This window comes from Cherax quadricarinatus, chromosome 16 (genome assembly GCF_038502225.1).
Source record: "Cherax quadricarinatus isolate ZL_2023a chromosome 16, ASM3850222v1, whole genome shotgun sequence".
Classification (NCBI taxonomy): Eukaryota; Metazoa; Arthropoda; class Malacostraca; order Decapoda; family Parastacidae; genus Cherax; species Cherax quadricarinatus.
The window spans coordinates 29,871,598-29,890,187 of record NC_091307.1 but is presented as its reverse complement, the minus strand read 5'-3'; the positions used below and the strand labels follow the sequence as shown (position 1 = coordinate 29,890,187).

Genomic DNA, 18,590 nt, shown 5'->3' with positions numbered 1-18,590 from the left:
ATTTGCGATTTGCTCCTCAAACTCTTTTGAATAGTTAAAAATAATATAGTTGAGAATGAAAACTAGTTCTTCAGTTTTGTTATTCAAATGACCAATTGTGATAGAGGGTGCGAGCCAATAAAGGATAAGAACCACTGGTCTAGGGTGTTGCCCAGTCGGGTCGGTCCAGCAACCTTCTGGCTAAAGGCAAATTTATTGCAGCGGTTTAATATTCTGCTGTGGAGCTGTTTCTCCAAGTTAGCTCCAGGGATACACTGCAATTGCAGTCTTTGCTGAAGTCTACCATTTAAGACGTCACAAATTGAAGTCTTGAAGGAGCAGGATATTTGAGCATGGGTTTGAGTTACTACATTTACTTTTCGTATAGTTTTGATAGGTTCCTAGAGTTTATCTACTCTCGCAGCCCGGATTTGGGCCAGGCTTGTCTGGTGACTGCCTGGTCAATTAGGCTGTTGCTATTGGCGGCCCGTTGGCCCACATATCCGTCACAGCCTGCTTGATCCGGCACTTGGCAGAGGAAATTGTCTGGTTTCCTTTCGAAGACACTACACTCGTTCTAGCAGTTTCTCATATCTGATATCAAGACAATGCTCAAATTCCAATAACTGGCCCTTGAATTGCTGGGACATTGGTCTATTTACAGTGGTGTATACACAGGCACAACAAGCAGATTCTGGTTTTCCATTCTAACTGCCAGATTTCGACAGCACCGTTAATTGTTACTTGAACATACGGGTCCCTTCCCCTCCGTTTTTCCCGGACACATCGAAGTAGGTTGCAACCTGAAATCTAAATTTCATTGTCAAAACATGTCTTTTGTGCGAGTCTGTGAAAAGCTGCAAACATTGTGTGACTCCGTGGGAAGGCCACTGATAAACGGTATTTTACTGATTTTTATCCTCGTTTTGAGAAACGGCGGGAGGAGGGGAAGCAGAAGCAACAGGGAGGGAGGAGGGGAAGCAGAAGCAACAGGGAGGGAGGAGGGGAAGCAGAAGCAACAGGGGGGGAGGAGGGGAAGCAGAAGCAACAGGGAGGGAGGAGGGGAAGCAGAAGCAACAGGGAGGGAGGAGGGGAAGCAGAAGCAACAGGGAGGGAGGAGGGGAAGCAGAAGCAACAGGGAGGGAGGAGGGGAAGCAGAAGCAACAGGGAGGGAGGAGGGGAAGCAGAAGCAACAGGGAGGGAGGAGGGGAAGCAGAAGCAACAGGGAGGGAGGAGGGGAAGCAGAAGCAACAGGGAGGGAGGAGGGGAAGCAGAAGCAACAGGGAGGGAGGAGGGGAAGCAGAAGCAACAGGGAGGGAGGAGGGGAAGCAGAAGCAAGAAGAGGGAGGGCAGAAGCAAGAGGATGGGAAGCAGAAGCCACAGGAGGGAGGAGGGGAAGCTGAAGCAACAGGAGGGAGGAGGGGAAGGAAAAGCAAGAGGATGGGAAGCTGAAGCAACAGGGGGGAGGAGGGGAAGCTGAAGCAACAGGAGGGAGGAGGGGAAGCTGAAGCAACAGGAAGGAGGATGGGAAGCAGAAGCAACAGGAGGGAGGAGGGGAAGGAAAAGCAAGAGGATGGGAAGCAGAAGCAACAGGAGGGAGGATGGGAAGCTGAAGCAACAGGAGGGAGGAGGGGAAGGAAAAGCAAGAGGATGGGAAGCTGAAGCAAGAGTAATACTCCCATTAATATCAATAACAGTGGTTTAAAAAGACACGTGAGCAAATCATAGGGCATGTTTATTAGAAAATGTTTCGGTCCTGGGACCTTGATCACTTCTAACATACTTGAGGCCTGGTCACGAGGTCTGTGACCAGGCCTCGTGAATAAATAACACTTTAAAGTGCTTTAAAATGTAATAATGAAAAAAAAATCATGTGGTGGTAGATTATTTGCCAGGACACCTTGTCTTGGGCTCTGGGGTTGGGAATTCACGAGAGCAAGTGTGATCGTCCACGTATATTTGTTGTGCGTGTGTGGATGCAGGCCAGTATATCTAGTGACCTTGATGGGTACAGGAAGCCTGTGGCTGTTGAAGGTTCCACAATTTCAGCTGATGAGGTGTTCCGGTTGTATATTAAAGTAAAAAGTTCTTTCATCCACGTATTTGGCGGCCACACTGCTCCACACCTTGAATACTTAGTGGAAGATGTATTGTTGCCTTATCTCCATATGAAGTCTTGCGAGCCATATGCTGTGTTGACTCTTTTTACTTAATCTAGTTTACAGGGGTCCAGTCGTAACTCTGCGCCCCCTTTCTCTTAAATCTTACGAATAATTTTTTATTTTTTTTTTCTGACCCGTGCTCAAAGGTTGTAATAACAGTTTTGTTTGCGAGCGTCAAAACTTCACTCCTGGCCTCACCACTTACACTACTTCGATCGGCATCCCTGATTTCTGGCCGCTTGTGCTTTACCATGTCTACTTTTGAAGCAATATATTTAGTTTGCCTCCCACTGCCTCATCCATGTCCTTTCTCCTTTCCACCACCCTGAGACTAAAATACCTCTTACATGCTTATGGCTCGTCTTGTTTTCAGCTTCTCGTGACCCCTTGATCTTCGTCCACTTAATTCACCGTCTCCATATGCCCCATCTTGTAATATTGTATGTCATAATCATGTCTTTCTTCATTGTCCTCTGCTATGGCCATCGGGTTTAGTTCCTTCAACCTCTCTCCTCATTGTGTATCTCCCTTCTAGTACTAGCCTGGTTGCAAAACTTTGTATCTTTGGGAGCTTCTAAACATGCTTTATCAGGTGTGGGCTCCAGGCTGAGGCAGCGTAATCAGATTGGCCTAACATATGTCATACACAAGATTCTGAAGTATTCATAAGGTTCTTGAATCCTTTTCCGAGGTTTGCTAATCTTTCATATGCCACTGACAATATACAGTGTGTGTGTTTCTGGCATTATGCTTGGTGCTATATTTACCTCCAGGCAACAAAATAATTATGAATGAGGAAAGTTTCAGTTGCTTCTCTACAGAAGAATGGAGGAAGTAGACTGAAACGGAGTATGACAAACTCGAACCATTCAGTAAAGCGAAAGCTTCCCTTTCAAGGATCACTACAGTGTTGCTAGTGCTACCGCAAGGTAAATGATATGCTGGATAGCTAGAACGTTCAAAACAAGATGAGCTGAGTAACTAGAACTTTCAAGAGAGATGCTGAGCCAGTGCTCCTCTTCCTATTACTTGTTCTCTCAAGGCCCGAAGGTTGCTGTATACTAACGGTTCCCTCTAAGGTAGGAAAGATTGATGGGTTGGTAAATACGCACACGGAAACTTCACCCATATAAATTATAAGAAACATCTGAACTACCAGGATAATTTGGAGTTCTAACAGCTGTTTTCCTTGGAACGTAGGTAAGACAAGAACGTAAATTACACCTGGAAAATCCGGGATGGACTGGTCCCAAACCTGCACACAAAAAAGACATCATATGAAAGTAAGACTTGGCAGTCAGTGCAAAGTACGTCCTTTATAAAGCAGTTCCACGATAAGTACACTGGAAACATGTTCAGCATTAGAGGTCCTCGACATTTTAACGTCCTCCCTTCAGCCATAAGGGAAATTACTAGCGAACCTTTCGCTGCCTTCAAGAGGGAAACTTGTTACTCAAATAATTTCTGATGGGGAAGGCTCTGTTCATACAGTGGACTGCATGCTGACTGTAAATGATCTTTGTATCTGTTCCAGCTCTAATATCTCTTACCCTGAAAGGAACAGTCAACACTGAAAATTACTCTAAGCAAGAAAGCCCAAGCGGTTTGAAAGGTGCCACCTTTGGCACTATTTTCCGTATTTTGAAAATTTTCATTATCCACCCCATCATTTTCCTGGCTCTTGCGACATAATTTTTTTTTTTTTTTTAGAAAAATGACAGCTGACAATGCACCCAGATCTTTGGCATGTTCCTTTGTTGTATACAAAGTGTAAGAAAATCGCAAAATGGAACAAAACGAATATGTGAAAGATATGAGTTTAATGTCAGCTGGCCTTTTTTTTCAAAGAACACAAAAAAGGCAAATATCACGGGAACCCAGAAAGTGACAGGGTAGATAATGAAAATTTTCAAAACCAGGGAGATAGTGCTACTGATGATACTTTTCAAATCACTTGGGCTCTCAAATATAGTATTTTTCAGTATTGATTTCTCCTTTCAGGACAGGAGAGAGATCAGAGCTGAAATAGAGATCATTTACAGCCTGCATAGATCTGATAAAACGTTTAAATTACTGGAAATATCTGTCCCAAATATTTACTCACCTGGAGGGAGAGAGATGGGAGAAAGTGCTAAATAAACTCAGTGAAGAGCAGGGGTGTGGCGAGCACAATAAGGGAACACTGTATTAACATCCATGGCCCCAGATTATTCAACATGTTGCCAGAAGATAAACACTGCTGGGACAAGTGTAGAAGTCTTCAAGGGGAAACTGGACAGGTATCTTCGCCAGGTTCCTGATCCTCCAGGCTGTGATGGATATGTTGGTCAGTGGGTCAGCATCAGCCTGGTTGACCAGGCAAATCTGGCCTAAGGCCAACTCTCAAAATTCGTTCAACTTGTATCAAATGTTGAGCAAGAGAGTTGCATGATAATATATGTGGAAAGTGCTTGAAGGCCTGGTCACGAATCTGCACACTGCCATACAAGCACAGTGTAGTGAAAGATGAGATAGTGTGTTTAATCCGTGAAAGACGAAGTTGCGGTGGGCACAATAATAGTACCTGGTAACAACTGTTGACCCAGGATGTTTAAAACACTGCTACAAGATATCAGAAACATTGCCGGAACAAGTGTAGAAATTTCAAGAGGAAATTAGGCATGTGCCTCTGCCAAATGCTAGATCAACCAGGATGTGATGGATGTCTGGGCCAGCGGGCTTCCGGCAGTAACAACCTGGTTGATCAAACGAACTTGTTCTAGGGCCGGGCTTAGAGAGCAGGAACTCTCTCGAAATCTTTCAAATGCATATCAAAGATCAAGGTAGCACCAGTAACTAGGAGGTCTAGTCTGGGAAAAGAGTTTGAATGAGATGACCCTTGGAAGTTGAAGATTGAGACACTTATGCAGCATATGGGAATCTTTATTCAGGAAACGTTTCGCCACACAGTGGCTTCATCAGTCTAATACAAAGAGGAAGGCGTAAGGAGAGGGTAGTTCATTAGGGTAGTTCCGTGTCACTCTGATGCCTGAAAGGTAACTGATGGATGTTTTGAGGGGTCGACCCTATACACCCCCCCCCCCCGCCCGCCCTGCCCCTCGACTCTGTAACAACCAAGCTTTCCAGGCTGTTACTGCTTGCCGTACGCAGTCCAACATATGAACTACATCCCGGCAGGTCAGGAGCTGATACGAGGAACTTGAGTAATTCTCTCATGAAAATAACTAGTGATTTATTGGTAATTCCCCTAAGGCATGAAAGGAGGGCTCTGAAAAGTCAGGGACCTCTGACACTAGTAAAGTTCTGATTAGCTCTGTTCATCGAGCACTTTCATTTTATTGTATGTACTCTTCTCCATCTGCCAAGTCTGTTTTCATGGAGTGGTTTCGGTGTGCGGATTTGGGACCAATCCCTCCAAGATTTTCCAGTTGTAAATGTACCTATCTTGTCTATGTTTCAAGGTATACAGTGGCAGAGGCTTAAAGCATTTACAGTAATTCAGATGTTTGACTGAATTTATATGGACAGTGAAGGTTCTATGTACATTTTCTAGCACAGCAATCTCGCTAGCCTTTAAAGGGGCTGTTAGTATACACCAGCCTGGAGAGAACAAGTGACTTGAATGTCATAACTGGTTCAGCATCTGTATTGACAAGATACCTGAAGGACGTTTTTGAGGTCGACCTTCACGGCCTAGTCCAGGGCCAGACCTCCTGGAGGATCAAGGGCTGATTAACCTGGCTGCTGCTGCTGTCCACTCACAGTCCAGTGTACGAACCAGAGCCTGGCTGGTTAGGCACTTACTTGAAGACTTCACAGAAAGGGCATTGAAAAGTCGGGGACTTTCACGAAGCAATTCGTAGTCGTCTTGATAGGCATAAATTGTTTAATGAATCTCAACACGGTTTTACAAAGGGGCGTTTCATTAAGGTGTTTGAGGAGGTAGATCATGGTAATGAATATGATATTGTGTATATGGACTTCAGTAAGGCTTTCGATAGAGTTCCACATCAGAAGCTATTGAGGAAACTTAAGGCACACGGAATAGAAGAATTTTTTTCTTGGGTAGAGGCATGGTTGACAAATAGGCAGCAGAGTGTTTGCATAAATGGGGAGAAATCAGAATGGGGGCACGTCACAAGCGGTGTTCCGCAGGGGTTAGTGTTGGGCCCCTTGTTGTTCACAGTTTACATAAGCGACAAATGAGGGAATAGTGACATCAACAAATTTGCTGATGACACCAAAATAGTCCGTCCATTTCATTCTAATGAGGACATTAGAGAACTCCAGGATGATTTGAATAGACTGATGCAATGGTCAGAGAACTGGCAGATGCAGTTTAACGTGGACAAAAGCAAAGTTGTAAATGTTGGACAGAAAAATAACCTTGCCACATACAAACTAAATGTAGATCTTAATACTACTGATTGCGAAAAGGATTTAGGAGTTCTGGTTAGCAGTAATCTAAAGCCAAGACAACAGTGCATTAGTGTCCGCAATAAAGCTAACAGAATCCTTGGCTTCATATCTAGAAGTATAAATAATAGGAGTTCTCAGGTTGTTCTTGAACTCTATATATCCTTGGTTAGGCCTCATTTAGATTGCTGCACAGTTCTGGTCACCGTATTACAGAATGGATATAAATGCACTGGAAAACGTACAAAGGATAACAAAGTTGATCCCATGTATCAGAAATCTTCTTTATGAGGATAGACTGATGGCCCTGAATCTGCACTCTCTCAAAAGGCGTAAAATTAGGGAAAGATATGATCGAGGTGTATAGGTGGAAAACAGGAATAAACAAACGATGTAAATAGCGTGCTGAAAATTTCCAGCCAAGACAGGACTCGCAGCAGTGGTTTCAAGTTGGAAAAATTCAGATTCAGGAAGGATATATATAGGAAAGCACTGGTTTGGTAATAGTTGTGGATGAGTGGAACAAACTCCCGAGTACAGTTATGGAGACTAAAACGTTGTGTAATTTTAAAAATAGGTTAGATAAATACACGAGTGAGTGAGTGTGGGTGGGTGTGAATTGGACCTGACTAGCTTGTGCTACTAGGTCTGATGCCGTGGTCCTTAAGTGGAAGTGACCTGACTAGGTGGGTCATTGGGCTAAGCCGGAGGGTAACATGGACCTGCTTCGCATGGATCAGTAGGCCTGTTGCAGTGCTCCTTCTTATGTTATGTAATTGTGCTCCTGCTCGCATCGTCTGCCAAGTCCCTTGTTATATAGAAGGGTTTTTGTGCTCATCCTTGAGACCAGTCCCTCCACAATTTTCCGGATGTATATTATTTGGCTTTCTCCTCTACATTCCAAGGAATACAGTTGAAGGGACCTGGAGTTTACCTGGAGAGAGTTTCGGGGGTCAACGCCCCCGCGGCCCGGTCTGTGACCAGGCCTCCTGGTGGATCAGCGCCTGATCAGCCAGGCTGTTGCTGCTGGCTGCACGCAAACCAACGTACGAGCCACAGCCCGGCTGATCAGGAACTGCCTTTAGGTGCTTGTCCAGTGCCAGCTTGAAGACTGCCAGGGGTCTGTTGGTAATCCCCCTTATGTGTGCTGGGAGGCAGTTGAACAGTCTCGGTCCCCTGACACTTATTGTATGGTCTCTTAACGTGCTAGTGACACCCCTGCTTTTCATTGGGGGGATGGTGCATCGTCTGCCAAGTCTTTTGCTTTCGTAGTGAGTGATTTTCGTGTGCAAGTTCGGTACTAGTCCCTCTAGGATTTTCCAGGTGTATATAATCATGTATCTCTCCCTCCTGCGTTCCAGGGAATACAGGTTTAGAAACCTCAAGCGCTCCCAGTAATTGAGGTGTTTTATCTCCGTTATGCGCGCCGTGAAAGTTCTCTGTACATTTTCTAGGTCGGCAATTTCACCTGCCTTGAAAGGTGCTGTTAGAGTGCAGCAATATTCCAGCCTAGATAGAACAAGTGACCTGAAGAGTGTCATCATGGGCTTGGCCTCCCTAGTTTTGAAGGTTCTCATTATCCATCCTGTCATTTTTCTAGCAGATGCGATTGATACAATGTTATGGTCCTTGAAGGTGAGATCCTCCGACATAATCACTCCCAGGTCTTTGACGTTGGTGTTTCGCTCTATTTTGTGGCCAGAATTTGTTTTGTACTCTGATGAAGATTTAATTTCCTCATGTTTACCATATCTGAGTAATTGAAATTTCTCATCGTTGAACTTCATATTGTTTTCTGCAGCCCACTGAAAGATTTGGTTGATGTCCGCCTGGAGCCTTGCAGTGTCTGCAATGGAAGACACTGTCATGCAGATTCGGGTGTCATCTGCAAAGGAAGTCACGGTGCTGTGGCTGACATCCTTGTCTATGTCGGATATGAGGATGAGGAACAAGATGGGAGCTAGTACTGTGCCTTGTGGAACAGAGCTTTTCACCGTAGCTGCCTCGGACTTTACTCTGTTGACGACTACTCTCTGTGTTCTGTTAGTGAGGAAATTATAGATCCATCGACCAACTTTTCCTGTTATTCCTTTAGCGCGCATTTTGTGCGCTATTACGCCATGGTCACACTTGTCGAAGGCTTTTGCAAAGTCTGTATATATTACATCTGCATTCTTTTTGTCTTCTAGTGCATTTAGGACCTTGTCGTAGTGATCCAGTAGTTGAGACAGACAGGAGCGACCTGTTCTAAACCCATGTTGCCCTGGGTTGTGTAACTGATGGGTTTCTAGATGGGTGGTGATCTTGCTTCTTAGGACCCTTTCAAAGATTTTTATGATATGGGATGTTAGTGCTATTGGTCTGTAGTTCTTTGCTGTTGCTTTACTGCCCCCTTTGTGGAGTGGGGCTATGTCTGTTGTTTTTAGTAACTGAGGGACGACCCCCGTGTCCATGCTCCCTCTCCATAGGATGGAAAAGGCTCGTGATAGGGGCTTCTTGCAGTTCTTGATGAACACAGAGTTCCATGAGTCTGGCCCTGGGGCAGAGTGCATGGGCATGTCATTTATCGCCTGTTCGAAGTCATTTGGCGTCAGGATAACATCGGATAGGCTTGTGTTAATCAAATTTTGTGGCTCTCTCATAAAAAATTCATTTTGATCTTCGACTCTCAGTCTGGTTAGCGGCTTGCTAAAAACTGAGTCATATTGGGACTTGAGTAGCTCACTCATTTCCTTGCTGTCATCTGTGTAGGACCCATCTTGTTTAAGTAGGGGCCCAATACTGGACGTTGTTCTCGATTTTGATTTGGCATAGGAGAAGAAATACTTTGGGTTTCTTTCGATTTCATTTATGGCTTTTAGTTCTTCCCGCGATTCCTGACTCCTAAAGGATTCTTTTAGCTTAAGTTCGATGCTTGCTATTTCTCTGACCAGTGTCTCCCTGCGCATTTCTGATATATTGACCTCTTTTAGCCGCTCTGTTATTCTTTTCCGTCGCCTGTAAAGGGAGCGCCTGTCTCTTTCTATTTTACATCTACTCCTCCTTTTTCTTAGAGGAATAAGCCTTGTGCATACATCGAGTGCCACCGAGTTAATCTGTTCTAGGCATAAGTTTGGGTCTGTGTTGCTTAGTATATCTTCCCAGCTTATATCGGTTAGGACTTGGTTTACTTGGTCCCACTTTATGTTTTTGTTATTGAAGTTGTATTTGGTGAATGCTCCCTCGTGACTAGTCTCATTTTGTCGGTCTGAGGCTCCACGCATACATGTCTGAACCTCAATTATGTTGTGATCTGAGTATATTGTTTTTGATATGGTGACATTTCTTATCAGATCATCATTGTTAGTGAAGATGAGGTCTAGTGTATTCTCCAGTCTAGTAGGCTCTATTATTTGCTGGTTTAAATTGAATTTTGTGCAGAGATTTAAAAGCTCGTGTGAGTGTGAGTTTTCATCAGAGCTGCCTCCTGGTGTTATTACTGCAACAATATTATTTGCTATATTCCTCCATTTTAGGTGCCTTAAGTTGAAATCCCCCAGGAGCAAGATGTTGGGTGCAGGAGCTGGAAGATTTTCCAGACAGTGGTCAATTTTTAACAGCTGTTCCTGGAATTGCTGGGATGTTGCATCCGGAGGCTTGTAGACTACCACAATGACTAGGTTTTGGTTCTCGACCTTTACTGCTAAAACTTCCACTACGTCATTTGAGGCATTAAGCAGTTCTGTGCAAACAAGTGACTCTGCAATGTACAGGCCAACCCCCCCCTTTTGCCTGTTCACTCTGTCACATCTGTATAGGTTGTAACCTGGGATCCATATTTCGTTGTCCAAGTGATCCTTTATGTGGGTCTCAGTGAAAGCCGCGAACATTGCCTTTGCCTCTGCAAGCAGTCCACGGATGAAAGGTATTTTGTTGTTTATTGCTGGCTTTAGACCCTGTATATTTGCAAAGAAGAATGTTATCGGACTGGTGGTATTGTTGGTACTGGGGGGGGATTTTTTTTCCGGCATTAGTATCTGTATCTGTTGGTTTGGAGTGGAGGCCATCGACTGTGGTTCCACTCCAGGAATGACTGGATTTGGTGTACGATTTCTGCCATTTCCTGCCAGTTTTTTTTCCTTCCTGGCACTAAAAAACCTCTCCCTCTTGAGTGGCTGTGGCTACCCAGGTTTTCCCATGGCCTGGATGTTTTGTATCTTTTTGTCCCCTTTAGATGGTATGCCTGGCAATTTAAGTTATAGCACAGTCTTTCCTGTACTGAAGAGGTACACATTTCAGGGTGAAAAAGCTTACAGGAAGGGAGTTTGCATTTTCCTGTTGTCATATGGGCATGACATTTTCTAGGGTGGTCATAGTTGCATGTCCCATCTGTTTTTCCAGATTTCCCATGCCAGCAGATACCAAGTGCATAGTATGTGCACAGGCTTGGTTTCCGTTTGCCTTGGGTTTCTGTGACTGTATTCCCTGTTGGTGCATGTTTCCCTGTCTTATTCCTATCCTCCTTAGCACCAACAATGGAGCTCCCACCAGTTTTTTTTGGTAATTTATCCTCACTATTGCTATTGGAGTCCTCTTGTTTGCTATTTCCTGCGGTATTTCTGGTTTGCAATATTGGTTTTATCTTATCTTTGACTACACTTGTTTCCCTACTATGGCTCCTGTCCTCTATGAGGTCATTTATATGTATTCCTTCCTGCGTATAATTCCCGACTACCTGGACAAAATCTCCAGCTTCACCATTACTGTCTACCAGGACAGTATCTCCAGCTTCACCATTTCTGTCTCCCAGGACAGCACCTCCAGCTTCACCATTACTGTCTCCCAGGACAGTATCTCCAGCTTCACCATTACTGTCTCCCAGGACAGCACCTCCAGCTTCACCATTACTGTCTCCCAGGACAGCACTATCAGCCCTACATTTACTGACTACCAGGACATCACCTCCAGCCTTACAGTTTGTGACTACATGGCCAGTATCAAGGGCAGTACCATTCAGCCCGGACTTTTTATGTTCCCATCTGTTGTAGAAAGCTTCCAGGTTTTCTATGAAAGCAGCTTTGATGTTATCCTCTTTTAATACCCTTGTGATTTTAGTCCACAGATTTTCCTCATTTGGGCATACCCAGAAACACTTCTCTGTTTTAATACTGCTTGTAGCTAGTTCTGGGATATCTGCACAAGGAGCGTGACACCAATTTCCACAAAAATGACAATTTATCCATGTGGTAGCCCGTTTGTTTGACTGACCACAGACTACACACAGCTTCATAATGATTTGAATGGTTGATTTACTGCAAGTCTACTAGCAACCTCTTGAATATTATATTAATAACCTTAAATGAAGCTCTAGCTATTTGTATTTCTGTTTCTAACTCTTTTTGTATATTGGACAGCTTACCGTCACGTTCCTGATTTTTAATGTTTGTGTTTATAAGGGCGCCTACAAACCCATCCGTTTACAGTCTGCTTTATTGTCCAACGAAACTGTTTGAAACCAGTCCCGGGTTCGGACCAGTCAAGGGTTCGGACCAGTCAAGGGTTCGGACCAGTCGATCTGCTCTGATCAGTGGGTCACTTATTTAAAACATACTGGTCGGTGATTTGAGCTAACACATGAAGGATCTACTGGAAATTATCTACCCGAGTAATATGTGATTTGACTGATACAAAAGTATAACTTGCGTGTTGAAGAGCCGGTGATATCTGGCAGCTCCTACAATGACGTACAGTCGACCTCTTTGTTTATCAATCGCTGTATCTGGCTTTTCTATTTTTGTTTTTCCGTCTCCACCACAATAAATGCTATATTATCACTATAGTTGACTGGTGCAAATTTTGGAGGAAGGACGCTTTTTCTGTAGTAATAATTGCTTCTCGTTGTGTATATTGCGACCGCTGGTAACTACAGGTTATATGAAATTCACAGTAACGTCTCGTATTTCAAGAAAATGAAACTAATGAAAGTCACTCCACTCCACTAAGTACCATTATAATACTGGTTAGTTGCTACTACAACACTGAATTCTGCTATTCACTGGTATCACTAGATTATATGCGAGTACACTAGCAGGCCAGGAAGATTATTAAAAACAGCTGACCTGTGGTAAGTTTCTGGCGACTTCTGGCACCTGCCTCTATAGGCTTATCACTTCATTTACAAATTCACCTGGTGTTCCCTGTGGTTCAGATTCTTGAGTGTATACAAGCAGTGAAGTACCCTGTACATTTTCCTGCTTAGCAGTCATGCTTGCTTTGAAGGGATATTGTCAGTATACAGTTGTGATGAATGGTTTGAAAAACCGACAAGTTGAAGATTGAGACACTTATGCAGCATATGGTAATCTTTATTCAGGAAACGTTTCGCCACACAGTGGCTTCTTCAGTCCAATACAAAGAGGAAGGCATAAGGAGAGGAGGAGAATGAGGTAATCAGTCCCTCAACCTGGAGTCGATGTGTTCAGTCCATCAATCTTGTAGAATGTACAGCATAGGGCCGTAGACGTGGCTTATATACTGTAGAGATGTGAGGTGAAGCAGGCGGAGGCGGGGTCATAGTGGTACCATCCACTAGTCGAAGTAGGTCTTCGTCCAAAGGTTGAACAAGTGTTGAAGAGTTCTTTGTAACAAGATCCCATGATGCTGCAGTGTCTGACAGTTGTGATGAATGGTTTGAAAAACCGACAAGTTGAAGATTGAGACACTTATGCAGCATATGGGAATCTTTATTCAGGAAACGTTTCGCCACACAGTGGCTTCTTCAGTCCAATACAAAGAGGAAGGCATAAGGAGAGGAGGAGAATGAGGTAATCAGTCCCTCAACCTGGAGTCGATGTGTTCAGTCCATCAATCTTGTAGAATGTACAGCATAGGGCCGTAGACGTGGCTTATATACTGTAGAGATGTGAGGTGAAGCAGGCGGAGGCGGGGTCATAGTGGTACCATCCACTAGTCGAAGTAGGTCTTCGTCCAAAGGTTGAACAAGTGTTGAAGAGTTCTTTGTAACAAGATCCCATGATGCTGCAGTGTCTGACAGTTGTGATGAATGGTTTGAAAAACCGACAAGTTGAAGATTGAGACACTTATGCAGCATATGGGAATCTTTATTCAGGAAACGTTTCGCCACACAGTGGCTTCTTCAGTCCAATACAAAGAGGAAGGCATAAGGAGAGGAGGAGAATGAGGTAATCAGTCCCTCAACCTGGAGTCGATGTGTTCAGTCCATCAATCTTGTAGAATGTACAGCATAGGGCCGTAGACGTGGCTTATATACTGTAGAGATGTGAGGTGAAGCAGGCGGAGGCGGGGTCATAGTGGTACCATCCACTAGTCGAAGTAGGTCTTCGTCCAAAGGTTGGGATCTTGTTACAAAGAACTCTTCAACACTTGTTCAACCTTTGGACGAAGACCTACTTCGACTAGTGGATGGTACCACTATGACCCCGCCTCCGCCTGCTTCACCTCACATCTCTACAGTATATAAGCCACGTCTACGGCCCTATGCTGTACATTCTACAAGATTGATGGACTGAACACATCGACTCCAGGTTGAGGGACTGATTACCTCATTCTCCTCCTCTCCTTATGCCTTCCTCTTTGTATTGGACTGAAGAAGCCACTGTGTGGCGAAACGTTTCCTGAATAAAGATTCCCATATGCTGCATAAGTGTCTCAATCTTCAACTTGTCGGTTTTTCAAACCATTCATCACAACTGTCAGACACTGCAGCATCATGGGATCTTGTTACAAAGAACTCTTCAACACTTGTTCAACCTTTGGACGAAGACCTACTTCGACTAGTGGATGGTACCACTATGACCCCGCCTCCGCCTGCTTCACCTCACATCTCTACAGTATATAAGCCACGTCTACGGCCCTATGCTGTACATTCTACAAGATTGATGGACTGAACACATCGACTCCAGGTTGAGGGACTGATTACCTCATTCTCCTCCTCTCCTTATGCCTTCCTCTTTGTATTGGACTGAAGAAGCCACTGTGTGGCGAAACGTTTCCTGAATAAAGATTCCCATATGCTGCATAAGTGTCTCAATCTTCAACTTGTCGGTTTTTCAAACCATTCATCACAACTGTCAGACACTGCAGCATCATGGGATCTTGTTACAAAGAACTCTTCAACACTTGTTCAACCTTTGGACGAAGACCTACTTCGACTAGTGGATGGTACCACTATGACCCCGCCTCCGCCTGCTTCACCTCACATCTCTACAGTATATAAGCCACGTCTACGGCCCTATGCTGTACATTCTACAAGATTGATGGACTGAACACATCGACTCCAGGTTGAGGGACTGATTACCTCATTCTCCTCCTCTCCTTATGCCTTCCTCTTTGTATTGGACTGAAGAAGCCACTGTGTGGCGAAACGTTTCCTGAATAAAGATTCCCATATGCTGCATAAGTGTCTCAATCTTCAACTTGTCGGTTTTTCAAACCATTCATCACAACTGTCAGACACTGCAGCATCATGGGATCTTGTTACAAAGAACTCTTCAACACTTGTTCAACCTTTGGACGAAGACCTACTTCGACTAGTGGATGGTACCACTATGACCCCGCCTCCGCCTGCTTCACCTCACATCTCTACAGTATATAAGCCAGGTCTACGGCCCTATGCTGTACATTCTACAAGATTGATGGACTGAACACATCGACTCCAGGTTGAGGGACTGATTACCTCATTCTCCTCCTCTCCTTATGCCTTCCTCTTTGTATTGGACTGAAGAAGCCACTGTGTGGCGAAACGTTTCCTGAATAAAGATTCCCATATGCTGCATAAGTGTCTCAATCTTCAGTATACAGTAGTATTGTATTCAAGAGAGAACAAGTGACGTAGTTTAATCATTAGCTCAGCATCTCTTGTCTTGAATTGGATGAATCTTATTAGGTCGACGTGGTATAGTGGTTAGCGCACTAGCCTGCTAGTTTTAAGACAGATTTGGAACAGACTCCAGCTCCACTTGTTTTGTGAGAAAGTAGATAATTTACATTAATATCATGTTGAAAATATTTTGAACACGCGAGTTCAACAGTACAGTTCTCGCCACCACAGCACGGTAATAACAACATAATAGCACGCTAAAATAGTAACGGGCCACACACTCAAAATAACGCTCTCGGCGTGTGCTATATTCCGCTCGCAGGAATACTGATGACCGACAACACTGCCTGTTTGTTGTCTGCGTGGTAATGGTATGGCAGTCGCTAACGCTACCTGTTGTCTATCATCCTTTAGTCTACCTAGAGAGGGTTCCAAGAGTTAACGCCTTCGCTGCCCGGTCAGAGACCAGCCCCCCCCTCTCGGTGGATGGCGTGATCAACCAGACCGTTGGTGCTAGCCGATCAAAGGCTAACGTATACACCACAGTCCGGCTGATTAGGAACTGATTTGAATAACTTACAAAGTTCTCTTGAAGATAACTAGGGGTTTATTAGTAATCTTCCATAGTATGATGGAAGGCTGTTAAGTCTTGGTCCTTTTACACTCGGCTTTTTCTTTGTGTATTCATGGCTGCCCTTTTCATTGGGGGCATTTAACCTCTGTCAAGCCTCTTACTTTCAAAGGGAATATGTGTGTGTGTGTGTGTGTGAGTGAGATTGCAGAGGCTGAGGCATATCTCCTGGCCTTGATATCGTGTGCGCCCGCATTTGAGACCAATCATTCTGTTTTCCCGGTATAGATAATTTATCTTTCTCGTCTACATTCCAAGGAGTACACATTGATGTATTTAAATACTCGCACTAATTTAGGTGCTTGACTGAATTCATGCGAACAGTAAAGATTCTCTGCACATTCTCCTGGTCTGTAATTTCACCTGCCTTGAACGGTGTTGGTAAAGTCATCAGTACGCTATCCTGGAGAGAAGTGACTTGAAGAGTATCATCGTTGACTTGGGGATCGTTTCTTGTAAAAGTTCTAAGTATCCAGCCTATTATTTATCCCCTGCATTGTGATAGTGACACTGTTGTGATAATGACACTGTTGTGATCCTTGAAGGTGAGATCCTCTGAAGTAACTCAGAAGTCTCTCTCTTATTAGGGTCACAAGTGACATGGTCCTTAGGCAAATAGATAAATTAAAACCTAACAAATCCCCAGGCCCTGATGAACTGTATGCAAGGGTTCTAAAGGAATGTAAAGAGGAGCTTAGCACACCTTTGGCTAATCTTTTCAACATATCACTACAAACTGGCATGGTGCCAGATAAGTGGAAAATGGCAAATGTGATACCTATTTTCAAAACAGGTGACAGGTCCTTAGCTTCGAACTATAGACCAATAAGCCTAACCTCCATAGTGGGAAAATTTATGGAATCAATAATTGCCGAGGCAGTTCGTAGCCACCTTGAAAAGCATAAATTAATCAACGAATCTCAGCATGGTTTTACAAAGGGGCGTTCCTGCCTTACGAATTTATTAACTTTTTTCACTAAGGTATTTGAGGAGGTAGATCATGGTAATGAATATGATATTGTGTATATGGACTTCAGTAAGGCTTTTGACAGGGTCCCACATCAGAGACTATTGAGGAAAATTAAAGCACATGGAATAGGAGGAGAAATTTTTTCCTGGATAGAGGCATGGTTGACAAATAGGCAGCAGAGAGTTTGCATAAATGGGGAGAAATCAGAGTGGGGAAGTGTCACGAGCGGTGTTCCACAGGGGTCAGTGTTGGGCCCCCTGCTGTTCACAATCTACATAAACGACATAGATGAGGGCATAAAGAGCGACATCGGCAAGTTTGCCGATGACACCAAAATAGGCCGTCGAATTCATTCTGACGAGGACATTCGAGCACTCCAGGAAGATTTGAATAGACTGATGCAGTGGTCGGAGAAGTGGCAGATGCAGTTTAATATAGACAAATGCAAAGTTCTAAATGTTGGACAGGACAATAACCATGCCACATATAAACTAAATAATGTAGATCTTAATATTACGGATTGCGAAAAAGATTTAGGAGTTCTGGTTAGCAGTAATCTGAAACCAAGACAACAGTGCATAAGTGTTCGCAATAAAGCTAATAGAATCCTTGGCTTCATATCAAGAAGCATAAATAATAGGAGTCCTCAGGTTGTTCTTCAACTCTATACATCCTTGGTTAGGCCTCATTTAGATTATGCTGCACAGTTTTGGTCACCTTATTACAGAATGGATATAAATTCTCTGGAAAATGTACAAAGGAGGATGACAAAGTTGATCCCATGTATCAGAAACCTTCCCTATGAGGATAGACTAAGGGCCCTGAATCTGCACTCTCTAGAAAGACGTAGAATTAGGGGGGATATGATTGAGGTGTATAAATGGAAGACAGGAATAAATAAAGGGGATGTAAATAGTGTGCTGAAAATATCTAGCCTAGACAGGACTCGCAGCAATGGTTTTAAGTTGGAAAAATTCAGATTCAGGAAGGATATAGGAAAGTACTGGTTTGGTAATAGAGTTGTGGATGAGTGGAACAAACTCCCAAGTACCGTTATAGAGGCCAGAACGTTGTGTAGCTTTAAAAATAGGTTGGATAAATACATGAGTGGATGTGGGTGGGTGTGAGTTAGACCTGATAGCTTGTGCTACCAGGTCGGTTGCCGTGTTCCTCCCTTAAGTCAATGTGACCTGACCGGACTAGGTTGGGTGCATTGGCTTAAGCCGGTAGGAGACTTGGACCTGCCTCGCATGGGCCAGTAGGCCTTCTGCAGTGTTCCTTCGTTCTTATGTTCTTATGTTCTTATTAGTCTTATTTTCATTCTTCCCTCCTCCCACCTTCCTTCTTCCCTCCTCCCACCTTCCTTCTTCCCTCCTCCCACCTTCCTTCTTCCCTCCTCCCACCTTCCTTCTTCCCTCCTCCCACCTTCCTTCTTCCCTCCTCCCACCTTCCTTCTTCCCTCCTCCCACCTTCCTCCTTCCCTCCTCCCACCTTCCTCCTTCCCGTTACCTTCACTTAAACAAAAAATAAGGTTCCCCAGGCACGAACTTGTCTTCACTGTTTCTCATCCTCATGAGAAACATAAGGTAGAAA

General features: G+C 44.1%; 1 protein-coding gene across 13 annotated transcripts in view; it reads left to right on the top strand.

Annotated features, from left to right (window-relative positions):
* The window catches only part of LOC128688974 (prominin-1), a 1,112,830-nt gene that overhangs the window by 299,875 nt on the left and 794,365 nt on the right, over positions 1-18,590 (top strand). The gene's annotated exons all lie outside the window — the stretch shown is intronic.